Here is an 18,026-nt window from a genome sequence, read left to right as displayed (position 1 = left end):
CACAACACAATACATCCGCAAAAGATAACTTCAGCATTATGTCTTTTCCCCAAACAAGGGTCATGGCCATATTTCATGAATTCTAGTAAATAAGTAAAGCCATTCTTGAATCAACGCCTTGAGCAGCACAAAGATGTCACTGGCAAATATAAATCTCTCCTACATTTATTTTGATTTGCTCAATGCTCAATCATACCATCATAAATTGTCTGGAACATCTGTTCTGAAGATAGAGGGTCTCCTCTCTCTCTCTCTCTCTCTCTCTCTCTCTCTCTCTCTCTCTCTCTCTCTCTCTCTCTCTCTCTTTAACATTTTCGGATATACTTTAATTAAAGGACGACCACCGATACAATGAATTAGCAGCAATGGTATACTCATTGATGTACAAAAATAGATACATCCATGGTATACTGTAGTCGACCTTACAGCATTGAATCGTGTTCGAATGTTGCGTCAATGTGGGAGAGTATGCTATGACTGTACACGGAAAACATTTGAAGTAGATTTTACGCCAGAGAATTTGCGTGGTCGTTTGATGAAACTGTGACAAGTACAATACAGACATCCTATTTTCGCTTTGTACAGTGACAAAAGGCTTCATGCAATGTTTTGACGTGTTATTTGAATCCAAATGACTCAAAGTGGAGGCATTTGTGGCAGCGTATAGAAATTTCAAGTTGTGTTTGTAGTGGGAGGACACACGCATGAATAAACGGTGCGCTTAGCTTCAACATCCTGGAAAAATGCAAAATTATCACAAATGGGAGAAATCCCAGTAGATTGATACGTAACTCACCTTGGCCTATGGAAAGACTGGTTTACAAGAGGAAATGTTGTTGCTCACGGGTTTGAGGAATAAACGAGCGCGCACGGCAGCTGCAACTACAACTGTCAGCAGACGATACGATAACAAATACCCGCATATCGTCTGTCGTCGACGTCGTTTCTCAGTTTCACTTCCCGTTCCACGTGGTTACTTATGTACAAAACGGTGTTACGTCAAATAACGCTACCTCTTGAAGCCGTAGTCCTCTTCCGCTCTGATTTTTTACGGTCTTTCTGTCAAATGTGATCCAACAAACGATCGTTCACGCGATTCAAAATAAACAAAAATTTTGAACTGAATTGAACTACACGTACACGTATCTCCCGCGATGACGTATATATCGTTACAACTACGATGTGCTGGTGTGGAATTGATGTGATTCTCCTCTACTTTTTGTGAACAAGATTACAGTTTTACCAAGTCCTTCGATGGTTCGCCCACACCCAGCGTTATGGTAGACGAATGCAGGAAATGAGTTTGGGAAAGCCCTTCCCACATTGTGTCAGACGGTGGACCTTGCTCGTGGAGAGAACTGTGACTAACTGATGACGAAACCAATTGTATTGCAGGGTTAAAAGCTATCCTTCGCGAGGGACAATTTTCATATTATTCGGTTTAAGATGCCAAAGAAGACATAAAAGAACTTCATTTATTGGGTTTTTTTATTTTCTCTCGAAAATTCACTAAAGTGAACACATGCTTGGAATTTGACTTTTGAATGACACGAATTCCAATTATCACGATACCATAAACTTTTCCACTGCGTTTTCATTCGGTAGTTTCGACCAAAAGAATCCCTTTACTTTCTGCTTGGTGGCGTACTGCTAAATTTCGTGAGGGATGGCATGGCTGCTGAGGGATGACGCCAACCTCTGCTCGGGCACAATGCCTTTTCTCCTGTATTTCTCCAGAATATTGTGACATGATTGACCAAAAGCTACACAGCTAAACAGACGCAGTGAGTATTATCAGCATAGTGTTTATATAATATAAAAAATTACGATTTTTATATGGTGTTTGGTGGCCCACTACGTAACTTGTAAATATTTTCGCACTTACATTTGAGATATTCTTCATCCGATCACATCGTATAAATTATCATCGAGAAATTTACAGGTATATGACAGCTGATCCATATATTGATTAAGTTTGACAAAGACAGCGCTCACATTTCGCGCGGCTTTTTGTCTTCCGGGTTTAAATGATCCAACTTCCAATACACTTCCGGGTCATGTCAGTTAACGCTGGCGCTCCGCCCCTTGTTGGTTTCCGCAGTCCCTGCTTAGTAACACTAAACAACAGAGACGCGCCGGCCTGGGACACCGACTTTACGGGCATCGACGGCAGATTACCTCGCTCCATAGTTGCCAGAGAGCCGCTAGAAGGTTTCCAGCCCCGTTGGGAGAGGAGATTTGTGTCGGAGAAACAGGATTAAAGTTGTTCGTGCTAATCGCGCGTACAGGTATGTCTTCGGTTTTGATGCTAATTGGGTGATATTAAAAACGCGGCGACCGGACACTAACAGCGTGCGTATCGTCAAGACGGCCGTCAAAAAAGTTATGCGAAAGTAGCAGAAAATGCCAAACTCGTCAAGGTAACACCTATGACAAAATGATCACGCAATACCAAGAATCTGTGCTATGTACGTCAACTTTTTATATAGTTCTTAATTCGCTGCTGTCGCAGCACTTTAATCAAAAATGGTTTTACACAAGCGTGCAGAATATAATTTATCTCACCACCGTGGACTTTGAGTTGTCCCTCTTGTCACTCTAGGCATTTAGGTCTCTAACTAAACCCTGCTTCGTGATTAGTAAAATTTGCAAAAAAAAACCACAAAAAACCTGAGATGTTGTTTTCTCTGTTACTTTGCCAGAAATTAAAAAGTCAAGTACAAAGCTCAATTAGTGCACCCACTAATCAGCTTTGTGGGTATTGTTGTTGTCAACAACTGTTGTCCTGTTTCCCCCATTGTTAGTTCCTACTTCGCCACACAATGAGATGACCATTAAAACCTGGGGAAGGCATGGTGATGGCGACAGACAGCTTAAACAGCGAGGGGATGGCAATTTAGCTGAGCCTGGCGTCAATGAATTCTGTCGGGTTTTGCTAAAACAAGGCGGGAGAAGTGCTCCTACATTTGTATCCACCTTCTGTGCCAGACAAAAGGGGTTAACAGTTATCTTGCAGATTACCATAGATTTGGGATTCAATCAACCTTGTGGCTTTTTTCAACTGACTGTCTTCAAGCAAGGTAGTGATTCTCCATACATGTGAATCTGCCTGTAGCTCTCTGAGATGTGTAAGACCCCTGGTAAACATGACCCCTTCCAGAATGAAAGAGTCCGCTTACAGTGTTGAGAATTTGTACTTCAATTAGCCTTTGTACTCCAGCCTTGAGAGAAGTTTGATGAGTTTTGCCTTGTTTTTTTGTTGTTTCATTTGTCCATGACGTGATTATTAGCTTTGGCAAGTCTAGTGTCCTCAGTTTTATTACCCGTCCACTATCCCCAAAGGACAATAAAACATGTCTCTATAATGCCTACAACAGGACACACATTTCTAAGGTAGTTGCTAAATTTTCAAACACATGTGCAGGTGTACATAACTTTTCTTCACTTCATTGTACACGTCATGGACCGAAGTCTTTCATGAAATTTTCATTACCGTAACTTATGCCTAAGTTACACTTGGTGCTCCACGCTCTCACTTGTCCACCGGTGATACTGTCAGTTGTAGCACACTTCCATTCTGCTGTCTGTGAGCTTGAGCTGGCTTGCTCTCTCTCTCTCTCTCTCTCTCTCTCTCTCTCTCTCTCTCTCTCTCTCTTTACACACACACCACAGATGCTCACATATGCAAAATATTTTCAGCAGGTTCTGAAACCAAACACACTGCATAAACATTGCGGACAAAATGTAAACACAAGGTGATTATCACAAGAGAAGGAAAACCATTGACAAGAGCCAAGAAGTCCAGGCATCTTAAGTCCCAAAGAACACAACAACTTAAAAGCAAACAAGAAAAATTCACTGGTGAACCTCGTTCAAACAAAAATATTTACTTCTTTCTTTGGTCACCTTCACTTGGTATTCTACAGAAAATGAAAAGAGGAAAAAAGGCATGCTTTGTTCTGGGTGGGTGTCCAGCCCCAGTCTTGCCTCCTTGTGTTTTGAAACAGTATAGTGCATCAAAGAAAGTTGTACATTGGAATTGGGATTTCAGCCTGGCTAACCTGGTCACACGTTAGGCAAGTGTAAACATGGGGGGGAAATTGCATTCAAGATATGTACACTATGGTTGACTGTTAAATTAAAGGAGAGTGAATTGAAGTGTGACGAGAACTGTGTTTTGAAGTGCCTGTCTGTGTTTTTGAAAGGACAGTGATGCCAAAATTATTCTGCTGGACAGGGGGTACAAATTTCATGTCATGCTTTTGTGTTTTTGTGGAGGTCAATGGTTACTGCAGCTATAGGTAAAATACACTTGCAATCTTTTACAATAATTTCTTTCCTACCACTGGTCAGGATTTTGAAGCTCATGAAGAAAATAAGATTTTCACCTGCTTTTTTTATGGAAATCAAAAATTTGATTTTTCCCAAAAGAGTACACACAGAGTTATTGGTTATTTTTAATTTCAAATATTGGCAAATTTTTGGTAATTTGTTTCTCTGGAACCAGAATCTGCACGGTGATCCCCGATTTTTGGAATGCTCTAAAATTTCCTTTCAAGAGGAAAGCTTGAGCAAAAGTGTAATTCTTTCAATTTCAAAGAACATATTATCTCGAATGGAAGATTGCTACAGTCTAGGGTTTTTAATGAATTTTTCGGTAACAGCGTTTATCATCTGTGAGCAGCAAAACAGTCAGAGAAGGAAATTTTGCAGCTATAATTGTAATTTGTTTAACATTGCGGAAACCTAAAATCTGTATTCCTGAAAAAATATATGGATAAAAAATTATACCAAAGTTAAATAAAAATGATTTTATTCTAAATCATTTCAGAGTATCAATCACTGCAAAGTAAGCTGCTGAGCCTGAGTGAGCTTTGAAAGCCATGTGAAATTTTACCTCTGTTCAATAAGTTGTCATATCCACTTATTTATGTCCACTGTCGTTGTGTAAATGTCACAGTGACTAACACCTTTCAAAATATGAAAATCTCTGATATTTGTATTCCATATGTCATTTCATTTCCATATTTCAACCCGTTGGTAGAATATATACATACATTGAAAATTTTAATTTCTCTTTGTAATTGTCTCCATTATATTGGTTTGAGCAGCTGCACTCCAACTGTCCATCGAAGTGATGATGAGCTGTTATATGCTACAACTTCATATACACTTGTTAACCATTTGAGTGCTGTGATTTTTTGCCACCAAAATTTCAGTGCAACATTTTACCAATTTTTAGATTTTTTCTGTAGTTTTTGGATAATTTTGGAGCGAATGGGCATAACTTGTCATTGACTACAGTTTCTGATCAAAATTTGGGGAAAAATCTGAAAAAAAATTGACTGCATTGGGGTTTATTTTATAAAGACGACAATAATTTGCATTGGCACTTAGGTTTGAAACAGACATCCCCACCAGATTTTTTTACTGATATCATAATTAATCAACAAGTATTCTATTTGAGAGAAAAGCATAACTGCTTCCAAAAACCAGTTTTTAGTATTATGTTTAAACTGTGTACTTTCAACCATACATTCTATGCCCTGTACTGATGCATATAAACTGTGTGGGGTCAGTTTATCTAACAATATTAATGTTTTTGTTGTGTGATAACAGTAGTGCCTGGTGTTTATTGACATGCCACATTGAAGTAGCTGTGTTTAATATATCTGCCTATCAACCATTCACATTATAGAGGATCAGCGTTGTGTAGCTACACCCCAAATTAGAAACTCTTTTGGTAAATTTATGCTCTGTCAGAAAAATCTAAGAAAATTGTTTGAGTGAAAAAGCAGTAAATGGATACAGTGGAAACACTACATAAGGTATTGATTGAATAAAAATAAAATAAATAGATACATGATATACCTATTGAATAAATACAAGATTTTGGCCCAAACTTAAACAGATACTGGTATACGCCAAAACTAGGTAAATTTGGGGCTGCCATCTTGGTCACATGAATAAAATATAAAAATGAATAAATATGCAACATACTGCATTACTTTTCTGTAAGGTCGAAATGTTTAAAATAATTGTATGCAAAACTTAATTAACAGTTGAAACTATCGAAGGCTTTCTGACACGTACAAAAAAAAAAATGACCTACAATGCAGTAAATGTTTTGTTCTACCTTGACTTGAATTCAGCCCCTTTTGGTAAACATTTGGTTTTACTGTGAAATTGACATCAGGACGTAACTGGGTCATATGGAGATATACATATTTGTCAGGTAGCAGATATTTAGAATTGTACACCTGAGCTTAATGAATCTATTCTATAATGTGTGTTTCCTGACCTGGGTGAGTTTGACAACAGTGTTTTCCACAATGATCCAATAAATCTTCAAAATTCATGGATGTACAGTAAAGTAATGTCAGAAGGTTACACCTGAGTGCATGGATGAAAAGGATCACAGGTAATTCATTTCAGTGTGAACAAAGCGATGGGATGTGTCTCACACGGTCTCCAAGCTGTAATTGTGTTTTCACCACTGATAGATGTGCAAAGCTGTATCTTTCATGTCAGTTTCACTTGCTTCTTGTATTATTCATATGTGATTGTACTGTGGAGAAAGAATGCATAAATTTCATGCTTTTTGTGTTTCAGTATTTTGATACAAATTTTCCGCGACAAAGCATGATTTGTCAGTAAAACTAAAAGTCCGATAGGATGTATGTGTGTTTCAGTAGGCTCATACAAGCAGTTGCCATGACAACATAATAAACCACACTTATAAAAGATATGACTTTCATCTTATCGTTTCTGTCACACAAGTACATTTAAAATATCCGAAGCCATGTTTTTGTGTCCGTGTCGTACATAGCATCAATTTATGCGTTGATTAATTAGCATTGGCTCATTAGTATTCTCTTGAATGGTTCTGGCTAAATTTAATAATGGACTGCGTACATGTAGGCGTTAATTCTGTCATAATATCGGTGAAGACTCGCCTGTTTTCTTTGGGACTGCAATACTACATGTACCCCAACCCCAATCTGGTCCTCCAATTTCACATAGCACAGTCATTTACAAACCTGAAGTCATTGAACAGATCGCAGAATAAGACATCATGGTACACCTTGAGAATGTTCCTGAGGCTTGCATTTATTAGTCGAGTAACAATTTCATATTGCACTGAAGAGAAGAATATATAATTGTAAATATGTCAGCAGAATTCAGATCCCAGCATAACTGACAGGTCCAATGTTATCAATACCAGCCACAAGACAATTTTTTCTTCATAGGATAGTTTTTAATCACTTGATTTGTGATAATGATGATCTTAATGATTACGATAATGTATCTGAATATGAAATTCATTTTTGAAATATTTGGTGTGACTAATTAATAATCAGTGGCACCAAATATGGCACAATAAAGACAAGACTGATGATAGGGTAATAAGTCGTGATAAATTTAATGTAAATATCCAAAAAGAAGAAAATATGATGCAGACCCCAGACAGCTAGGTAATTCAAGTGACAAAGCTTGTTTTCATTGATCACACACTCATCAAACGGTTGTTGCTGTTTACACAGGGATTACCAGTGTACACAGTCAAACCAGGATGAGTGTTTATCCGGTTTCACGAAATACACATTTGTTTACAATGAGTCTCTCCAAGTGCTCTGTGAGCAAACAGTGATGGCTGCATCGGCACTATTGGGGGTTGTCGGCCAAGTCAAAGTCCAAAAGCATTGCTGATAAATGTAAATCCCGGAGATGTTTCCGATAGTGAGAATGGTAATGTAGATATATCGTGGAATGTCAGGGTAATTAAAATGCACAAGTCATGCAATTCTTCTCTGGCAACCAGTTGATATTGTTGTTGGCATGGTAACTGGATACAGTGTACAAATAAGAGGCTGGTTTTGCTTGAGTCAAAGGCATGCTAACTCTCTAAGCTGTCTATATGTTATTTGAGATCTGTCTGAATTCTCTGTTGCCATGGTAACAGTGCATGATGCAATTGAGCTCAAATCTCACACATTTATATGATCTTTTACACTCTCTTGGTTTTAAAACTGTCTTTAGCAAATATGGCTGTGTAATAAAAGTATATGTTTGAATCGGTTCAAAGGTTTCCAAATTGGTTACTGTAAAAACAGTAATTATTTACTAGGATTTTAATTGTGCTATTTTTGCTGAAACATAAAATTCACCAAATGAAAAGTCCCGGTGAAAATGTTAAGAACGTATTGTTTTATTGGCAAAACTGTGAGTTACAATCCTAGCTGACAATGTCTCAAACATTATAGTGAAATAAAATCTCTGTGAAAACTGATCGGTTACTTTACAGTGGTTTTACGACTTATCCGGACACCAAACTTGCTAATTACCCAGCAACTTGGCTGATGATATTGAGACTTTGATCAGTAATTACCGAAGCACTTTGGTAATTCACCTCAAACTTGATACTTGATCTGGCTGCAATAACTCCATGGGTGGCAAAGTGTAGACACAGTGCATCTGTGTGCACAGTGCATACAGTGATAGCATAAACCAATTTGAGACATGAGTTTGCACTCAAAGTATGCAACAGTGTACCGATACAAAAAATTGCTGAACAAAGTGATGAAAATGGCACAGGACAAATACAACTTGCATTACAGTAAACCTGCCCACTGCACCAAAAAGATTTCTGTAACTTCAATGGACATCATGCCTGATTGAACAGTCCTACTTAAATACTTTTTCCGCTCAATTCGTGCTGATTTAGGCACAATTATTGAACACCACTCAAACTTTCAATCTCTTTCCTAAATCGACTTACACCCGAAGAAATTGTAAAGGAAGCTAGAATACAGAAAAGATTTTCAATCTCTCTATCTTCATGAACTGGCATTCCTCGATCACATTTATGCTGATAGACAACCATTGCCAAAAGGCAGCAAAACTCAGCAACGATTCCGAGCTAAACTGACACAGTATTTCATACCCCTGCATCAAATGTAATTGAAAACACAATCCCATCAGTGACATTTGGTAAAATTTTCACATGAATCATATCTTGAAATAAAAAAGGTGAAACAAAGACGTCTTGTACTTTGCCGATCAACAGCACAGTGTGAACTGTGAAGTGGCATCTACATTGCCTGCACGTAAAAGCAACTCAGTGTTCTCAGTATCAAATGGTTTGCATCTTATGAAAACAACAACTGCCAGTGAAAGCTGTAATATTCACCGGTAAAAACTCTTCACAGATGAAAGAATAATTGCTTCAAATGAATGAAACTGCAGGTTTTAGAGGAGGAAAACCAATGGCGGATGCGTGGAGTGGGAATATTCTATTTGGGTGACAGAGACGGAGGGTCATAGGATTAAATAAACTGGATAATGTAGGATTTTCCTCACAATACTGTAACATGAATTCCAATGTCAGCTTGTTTTAACGTTAGTAATAGTTAAGTATGAATGAAAAGTAATTTAACAAACTCTAACGACCCATTGTACTCTCCTATTAAACCTCTCCGTGTAGTTACCGTGTAGTAACACGGATGAACAGCACACATGTACATATGTTAGTTTTACTGAGGAATGCTGTTCAGTGGAATGCCAACCCCTGGTCACAAATTAGTTTATGGCACTAGTATGATACTTATCGGTGACTTTGTATACACATTGTGTACCCCATGGAGCACTCATGCAGCCAGATCAAGTATCAAGCTTGAGGTGAATTACCGAAGTGCTTTGGTAATTACTGATCAAAGTCTCAATATCGTCAGCGAAGTTGCTGGGTAATTAGCAAGTTTGGTGTCCGGATAAGTCGTAAAACCACAGTAATGATTTTACTGTATATTGATTGTTGATACCAGGATAGGTGAAACATGAAGGAAAAATGAAGCAGATGAGAAAGTTAATTACAATGAGCAAGTAACCACTTTACTCCAGTACTAGCTTGTTAAGGTTAGGTTTCTGCAAATCTCCAAATACTTGGGATTTAGCGGAGTTCTAAGTTAACCAGCGTTGCAGCTAGATTCTGAACCACTTGTATCTTTAAGATCTCATTAAAGAAAATGGCATTAGAAAAGCATCGAAACACAATGCCAAATCATCAAAATGCAGACTGAAATAAGAAAATTTAATTAAATCCCTTTTGTTCAATAATCACTGATAGTAGCGATACGTAATATAAAAGTAACATATTGGCATTGTAAAGTCTATTTGATATCATGGCTGCTGAACAGAGCACTTTTAATAGCATTATTGATTGTGACATAAGGTGCATTGAATCGGCAGTTGAATCCAGACACGACATTTCAAATTGAATTTCCTGTGACCGAATGGAATGCAAGCAAAAGCTCTTTTCTGAATCAAGGGAAACTCATTTTGGTTCGTTTTACGCAGCGTTGCATTGCTTTTCATGGAGAAAAAAGCCTTTTAGATGTAATTGCACTTAAAAGAAGTTGACTCTTAGTAGGGCAGTCTGACAACAGCCTAGACATAAATGTGCATGTGTAACTTGTTATTTTCTGCTTCCAAATCAAATTACTCCGGCTGTGTCGGGCAAGGCATCATTGTAATCCCTGTTATGTTGATCCGTTAGCTTAGAGACTTTACCCTATACAATTTTTTTGCAAAAAACGATGTCACTCGGTATAGTCTTAAAAATTTATGATCTTCTCGGTGGATATGCTGTGCCTTCCCCCTATAATTTAACCCTTTGAGTGCCAAGGTCAATTTTTGTTGCCATTTATAAAATGTATTCTAGTCAATTTTTTTTTCAGATTTTTAGGAAAATTTTGATAAAAAGTTGTAGCCAATGCAATTTTATGTCCATTTGGTCCAAAATTATCAAAAAATTAACAGAAAATTCATAAAAATTGGTAAAATGTTGCACTCAAATTTTGGTGGGAAAAAATATGGCACTCAAAGGGTTAAGAGATCAAAAATGAAAAACGCTTAACTTGTCTATATGTTAGTTACAATACACAGATAAAAAATGAAATGTAGGTTTATGATGATAAAGATATTTGCATTTGAAAAGATTAGAGACTCCTACAACAATTTATTGTTCAAATTTGTGATAATGAGAATATGTAGTTTACTGTCTCCATTGCATAAAACTGTTCGTCACAGCGTGTTAGCTATTCCTAAAGTGTTTACAGGAAACAAACATCAGTGCAATGTGTCAGTGTAGAATTTCAGTAAATCATGTTTCTGTCAAGCGATGAAATTTCAAACGTTCAGTCATCTTACCATTTTATCAAGAACTAAGTAGATCATGATTCCAGCAGAGACACAAAGGGTGAAACCATGAATATTGAATGATAAAGTGATATGAATGGTGAAAATATTGTATTGTTGAAGTCAAACACTCAAAAGTACAAATGCTGTTTCAATGTGATTATAGTGGATAGATGAACATATATATATATATATATATATAATATATATATATATATATATATATATATATATATATATATATATATATATATATATATATATATATATATGATTCCAAAATACATAATAGCATTCCAAGTTTGGTGTATGCCATGTGTAACTGACAAACATTTTAATTTCAGATAGCATTGTCAATTGTCAGTAACGATATGTACATTTTTACAGGATGTTGACAAATTTCAGTTTTTACTTATACATAGGGTCAAAAGTTCAAAGTTTGGAGTCTTAATTTGTCCATTTTTATCCAACTTATTGAAAATATTACATCTAGTTTTCTTTAGTACTGTTTAGGGATCAGTCATTTTCATCTTGCTGGTTGGCCCACACACAATCTTCAAAAAGATCAATGTCTAACAAATACATGTGTAAATATATATGTAAATGACTCAATAGACAAAGTCTGAAATTAATCTCAGAAGAAAACTCTAAAATTGTGTTTATTGTATTGAGAACTGAAAAAAACATGACCTTTTCAAACTTTTTACTGATTGGAGACGACCTCTCATGTAGGTCACATCTCATGTTAAAATTAAGTGTGTAGATCTTAAGTGGCAGAGAAACCTGATCCATTGTTGTGTTAGTTTTCAGGTGTGCTGAAGGCACTTTCCTCCATTGTAAGATTTTAACAAGGCAGAAATAGACACTATAGCCAACCACCTGTTGATTTTATCCAATGCTCGTTAATTTCACCATAATTTTGCCATATACACACAGTCAGTCAAAAACCAAAATCTTCATGGATTCATTTTCAAGCCAGGAATTGTTAAATTATTAATTAAAGGACACATTACACAGTTGATTTTAAGGTAGCATACGCCTCGGGGACAGATATTCAGACTCAAACTTTTACAATTCTCTTCTGATCTACCACTTGTGGGGGTTCATTTTAAAGCTCTTGGTATATTAATGGTTTTTAATTTTTCGAAACTCAAACATTTCATATTTTTCTCATTAGAGTTAACACAGGGATGCAGCCATTTTGAATTTCAAATATCAATAAGGTTGAACAGTTTCATTTAAAAGTTTGAGCAATTTGAGTCTTTCACTTTTGTGGCGCATATTACCTTAAAACTGATTTCCATGTGTAATTCAAATTCTGAAATATGCACACATATCCTTCATGTACCGATACTCACAACAGTCTCAAGCCTTTGATATCACATAGCAACGACCAAGCACTGACCTTTTCAAGTCAGCCAGACATAACCTTTTCACTGTGTCCACTTGAAAATTTCTTGACTCTTTCTCAATTTATATCACACCAGGCAGGGTGCCAAGCTAATCTATATCATGACAGTCTTGCTACATTTTGATTCCTCAATTTGCCACACCCAAAACATTACCAGTGTATGGAAGACATGCTGATTGCCAGTTGTGGTCTAAATTGTGACTTCTGTCTTGAAGAAAGGTGGCATTGTGTTGAACTATTTCATGTCTTTTTCAAATTTGCTCAGATTGGACACAGTCAATGCAGTCATAAAAGTTGTATAGTTCACAATAAAACATATTTAAAATCATGTTAATTATGCATTTCATCCTAAAACTGTATTTGTCTCAGACATATGCAATTTGTTCAGTTCAGCATCTTCCGCGAGACAATATTTTTCAAGAAGAACAGTAACACATGCCCAACAGAATTCACTGTTACCAGATAAGAATAAAAAAAGATTTTAATACGGAGCATTGAATATATTTCTTTCACCAAGCCTTCTTCAAGTATCATCATAAAATTTTAATCAATTTCTAATTTTGTGGTACGTATTTGAAACTTTGTGTGACTGATGTTGTGGGACAAAGAATGCCTTCTGGAATAGACTTTTTTGCCCCTTTATTCACAAACTGTATGTGTAAAGCATGCGGTAGATTTTTTCAGATATATATATATACACACACACACATATATATATATATATATATATATATATATATATATATATATATATATATATATATATATATATATATATATATATATATATATATATATATATATATATGAAATAATTCTTAGGGACAGTTTAGAACCATAGATGAATAATGATTTATCATTCACTGTAACAAAATAGGGTATATTTGCATTATTGTCATAACTAAATCATTTTCAAAATGCGCAGATCAAATTTAACAATTTTTTTTGCTGAGATACACTAAAGACAAAGCTGGCAAGTTGATCCTGTACATAGACATCTCTCCCGAGTTTTTAATTAAATCAATAATTCATTTTCATTGACTTAAAAGCCTCTTCAAGTCATCCACTTGTTTCAAAGTACGTTGTTTATGTCATTGTGGTTGCCAGGGTGATGACCCCAAGCTGACATCTTGTACGGGGGTCATCTGTGGTCACATGAATAGAGCAGACAATTGCTGGTTGTTTGCTGTGCCTTGTATTGAGATATTTCAGTGGCTTGTCAATCATATCGGATCATCTGACAGTATATCGTGACCGCAAAAGTACATGTGGCCAATAGAAGAGTCCTGCAAAGATAGAGAATACTTCAGTTTGACCCTTTTGAGTGCTGTAATTTTTCCCACCAAAATTTCAGTGTAACATTTTACTAATTTTTCTGAATTTTTCTGCAATTTTTTGTTACTTTTGGACCAAATAGGCATAACTTTTCATTGGCTACAGTTTTTGACCAAAATTTTGGGAAAAATCCAAAAAAATTATTTATTTATTTCTGAAAAACAGTGTTGGTGTTATAGTGTAATATTGCCACTCAAAGGGTTTTTTTTTTGTTTTTTTTGTAATATTGCCACTCAAAGGGTTAATCATATTTAAGTGGCTATGTAGAAATAGTCAAGAGATCAGTGAATTAACCATGCCATCACTGTACCACAATGGCTTTGCCTGTGTTAACTGAGACACGGCCTAGTTCCCCCCCCCCCATTATTTACTCAGGCAGTGTATGACGTCAACTTTGTTCCTGTTTTCATAACTGATCAATTTCCTCACCAGGATATCACAGACAGAATAAAACCGTTAAAAAAAATTACCAGGATGTAAAACTGTATTATCCAATATTAGTATCATTTGAATCAAGAAAGGAAAATTGTTTATTGAAAATACAGTTCATACTACGCACACAGTGTTATTAAATTTACACATTGAATACTTATAGCATATTTATTGAAGTCCTGTCGATCATGCTTTAGTTACATTATCATATTCAATAATACATATTTATTCAGTATAATTCATTCAATATAATTGCTGTATCATTACATCATACAAATTGAATCCATGTTTCAATTACGTTGATAGTAATCATTATCGTTGTTACCCAGAGCAACGGTGAGGTCTTTGATAACATTTTTTCCATTGACTGAGAAATAGACTCTAGGGTTAGAAAATGTAATTTCAAGCATTTATTGAAAGATTATATCAATTTGATTTCACTCGTATTATAAACATGATAAATGGTGACTGCATAATGCATTGAATGTCTTTCACTATATTCATAATATTTCCGGCACAAATGTTCTCAATTAGGTTGGCGGTTCACTGTGAGATAAATGTTCGTGATTACAAATGTGTGGTACAAGCAAATGCAGTTTTGATGATGAAAATCCTACTTTTCCGCTACATTTTAGTTTCCATGGCATTCAGAACAAGGCGATTACATCACCTGGTGACAGGAAATAATTGTGATTCCAGTCGCCATGGCCACAAGGGGCGGCCTTCACAACAATTGATTTTCATATTTCAATAATTATTGGATATGAAGTCAAATTAAAACATTGCCACAAGGCTGTACAGTACACTGTCATGGCAACACATAAAAAGTGTCAATCAGCACTTTTTTACCAATATTTTGTAAATTTTATTTGATGTTTACATTTTGAACAATTTCACCAAAGATAAACCAAGAGACTGACTTACAAACGCTGACAAATATAAAAGTCAGAGTCGACAGACAGGCAGACAGACAGACAGACAGACAGACACATTCAGATGCATGCAGACAATACTGACATCATTTACAGTGAATGACATCATCAGTTTCTATTGATGTGGACATGTCAGAGCCATGAGAGATATAATTAAAATATCTTACCTGTAGATACCTGGTACACAAAAATACAAAAGAATTCATGTTGACAACATTATTAAGGTAGTTTGTGCCTCGAAATTGAAAGACCTCAACTTTTACCCAGATTTTCCTTGCAGAAATTTTAATCTGTTCCCTTTCAAAATAAAGTCATGGTAGCAATGTTATCGTTACTTTTATGGATGCTTCTAAAGCTTTCGATCGTGTGAATCACTGGTCATTATTCAAGAAGCTGATCAACCGTAATGTTCCTATTTGCTATGTGAGATACCTTTTAACCTGGTACAGAACGCAGGAAATCTCTGTTCGATGGGGCTCCTGTATTTCAACACATTTTACTGTTAAAAACGGTGTGAAGCAAGGTGGTGTATTGTCCCCAAAATTTTTCAATGTGTATATGGATCATCTTAGCCATAGATTGATTAATTCTAAGGTTGGTTGCAACATCGGTGGTATTTTTGTTAACCATCTGATGTATGCAGATGATATATGTCTGATAAGCCCGTCAGTGAAAGGAACTCAGATACTTTTAAATATATGTAGCAATTATGGCAATATTCATGATATTGTTTTCAATACAGAGAAAACTGTATGTATGTGTATAATTCTCAAGCGATGTATGATGGAACATATTCCGGCTGTTTATCTCAATGGAGTTAAACTGCGATTTGTTGAAAAGAAAAGCACCTCGGCTATATGTTGGCAAATACCTTCAGTGACAATTCTGATATCGAGCGTCAGAGGAGATCTTTTTATATCTCTGCTAACATGCTTTTGAGAAAATTTTCTATGTGTTCTCAGAGTGTTAAATGTAAACTCTTTAAAGCATATTGCTATCAATTGTATGGTGGTAACTTATGGGTCAGCTATAATAAAAGCGCCCTGAAACAATTGAAAGTTGCTTACAATAATGCTGTCGCATACTTCTACGATATGACAGACGCAGCAGTGCTAGTACTATGTTTGTATATAATAGGATTGACACTTTTGATGCTTTGCTTAGAAAGCAAATCAATAGTTTGATGAAAAGGGTTTCTATGAGTGAGAACCTAATTATACGTAAGGTGTATGATGTTGTGTACTTCACTTCTGACTTGAGGAAAAGATGGATAAATTCAGTCTTCTAATCTGTGTTCAGAAATATGTCTTTATGGTCTAACCCATAAATGAATATTTCTTGATGTAACCTTTTTTGTATCATTCTTTTTGCCAATCCTGTAACCATTTATATATATGGACATGCTCATTGTCCGAAATAAAGAATTAATAATAAAAAAAAAAAAAAAAAATCAGGTGTTATGCAAAGTGTGGTACTGAGAACAACAAATACACCAATATTTGTAAACACTTAAATTCAAATGGCCGCCTACCCTGTGTTTATAATAATGCTAAGGGGAAAAACGAGATTTTTGATTTTCACTAAAATAAGTCAGTGAAAACACTATTTACTTGAACCCCATCAGTGGTAGACAAAGTATTATAAAAAAATTTGTGAGTCTGAATATCTGTCCCCAAGGCACGTTCTACCTGCATGCATGCTAAAATCTTTGAAAATTCCTAGGCAATTTTTTATACCATTTTGTCTCGATCCTGATACAAAACAATTCTGAAAACAGTCATTTAAATTGACAAATAAATGTTACTGTTGACATGGAGCATATTGCTTAAACATCTTGTTTCACTGAATGCAGGACATTCTTGTGAAAGAAGAGTTGAAATGGTGTCAAAATCCCAGTCTCTAACAAACACACAACAGTTATTGTTCAGCCCTGGGTGTGGCAGTCCTCAAGATGTCTTGTTCAGTCACATACGCAAGGCAATACTTCTTAACAGGGATGTGTGCGAAAAGGTACCTGTGTAATCTTTCCGCAGTGCCAAGCCGTGGTTGTCAGGGGGTGTGGTCATATGACAGGTACTCCACAAAAGAACAGACAGTTAAATGCTGTTTATGAAGTGCCCTCTATTGTCCACTCTTGTTTTTGAGGGATGATGTTTGAAAGGGTAAGGGTGAAAGGTTAGAAAGCACTGCACAGTTACCAATGCTTTGTTGTATTTCTAATTCTTACACTCACAATTTTGTTTGGAGATTTCAATTTATGATGACCTTTTCCACCTCATCTGCGTTTTGAATTAAAACTTTGATGTAAAGTTGTATTTTGCCAACAGCCATGAGTCAGTGGGTGAACATGTTAAGTGTACAAGGTCTTTATGTTGCATGCTATTGTAGTTAAGCGTGTTGAACATCAACGGATTAGGGAAAAACAAAAGTTTTCATTGTTCTAGGGAAAAACAAAAGGTTTCTTTGTTCTTTTCTGTGAGGGCACTGTTTCCAAGATTGATCGTACACAAGTCGAAATCCATTGCTTCAGAATTTTTAAACTGCATTATTTGAAAAGTTGTACTGTTAACAAAGATTAGGGAACGTATCCCATTACAAAATCTGCAGCAAAACAAGGAAAATATGGGGAGCAACATTTTTGTTTGTGTGTGGAGGGGGGGGGGATATTTTAAGCCCAGCAACTTTATGGTAGTACTTAATACAGGTTGTAAAGGAACAGTAGA

The 18,026-nt window shown here is 36.0% G+C and overlaps 2 protein-coding genes across 5 annotated transcripts in view; one reads left to right on the top strand and one right to left on the bottom strand.

Annotated features, from left to right (window-relative positions):
* Positions 1-1,357, bottom strand: part of LOC139130235 (ras association domain-containing protein 8-like) — a 41,543-nt gene extending 40,186 nt beyond the window's left edge. For all 3 annotated transcript variants that reach the window (XM_070695994.1, XM_070695988.1, XM_070696017.1), the window contains exon 1: positions 797-1,357. The gene's annotated coding sequence lies outside the window, so the exon portion shown is untranslated. The remainder of the gene's footprint in view (positions 1-796) is intronic.
* A 291-nt stretch (positions 1,358-1,648) lies between these two features.
* LOC139130218 (lamin-B2-like) overlaps positions 1,649-18,026 on the top strand; it is a 41,111-nt gene continuing 24,733 nt past the window's right edge. The window contains exons 1-2 of one of the 2 annotated variants that reach the window (XM_070695970.1): positions 1,662-1,784; positions 2,102-2,288. The gene's annotated coding sequence lies outside the window, so the exon portion shown is untranslated. Of the gene's footprint in view, positions 1,785-2,101; positions 2,289-18,026 lie in introns of both variants that reach the window. The other variant, XM_070695977.1, reaches the window with a different exon arrangement.

The sequence above is a fragment of the Ptychodera flava genome, chromosome 1 (genome assembly GCF_041260155.1).
Source record: "Ptychodera flava strain L36383 chromosome 1, AS_Pfla_20210202, whole genome shotgun sequence".
NCBI classification, from domain to species: domain Eukaryota; kingdom Metazoa; phylum Hemichordata; class Enteropneusta; family Ptychoderidae; genus Ptychodera; species Ptychodera flava.
Note: the sequence above shows the minus strand (reverse complement) of the source record. Positions and strands in the feature narration are given on the sequence as shown.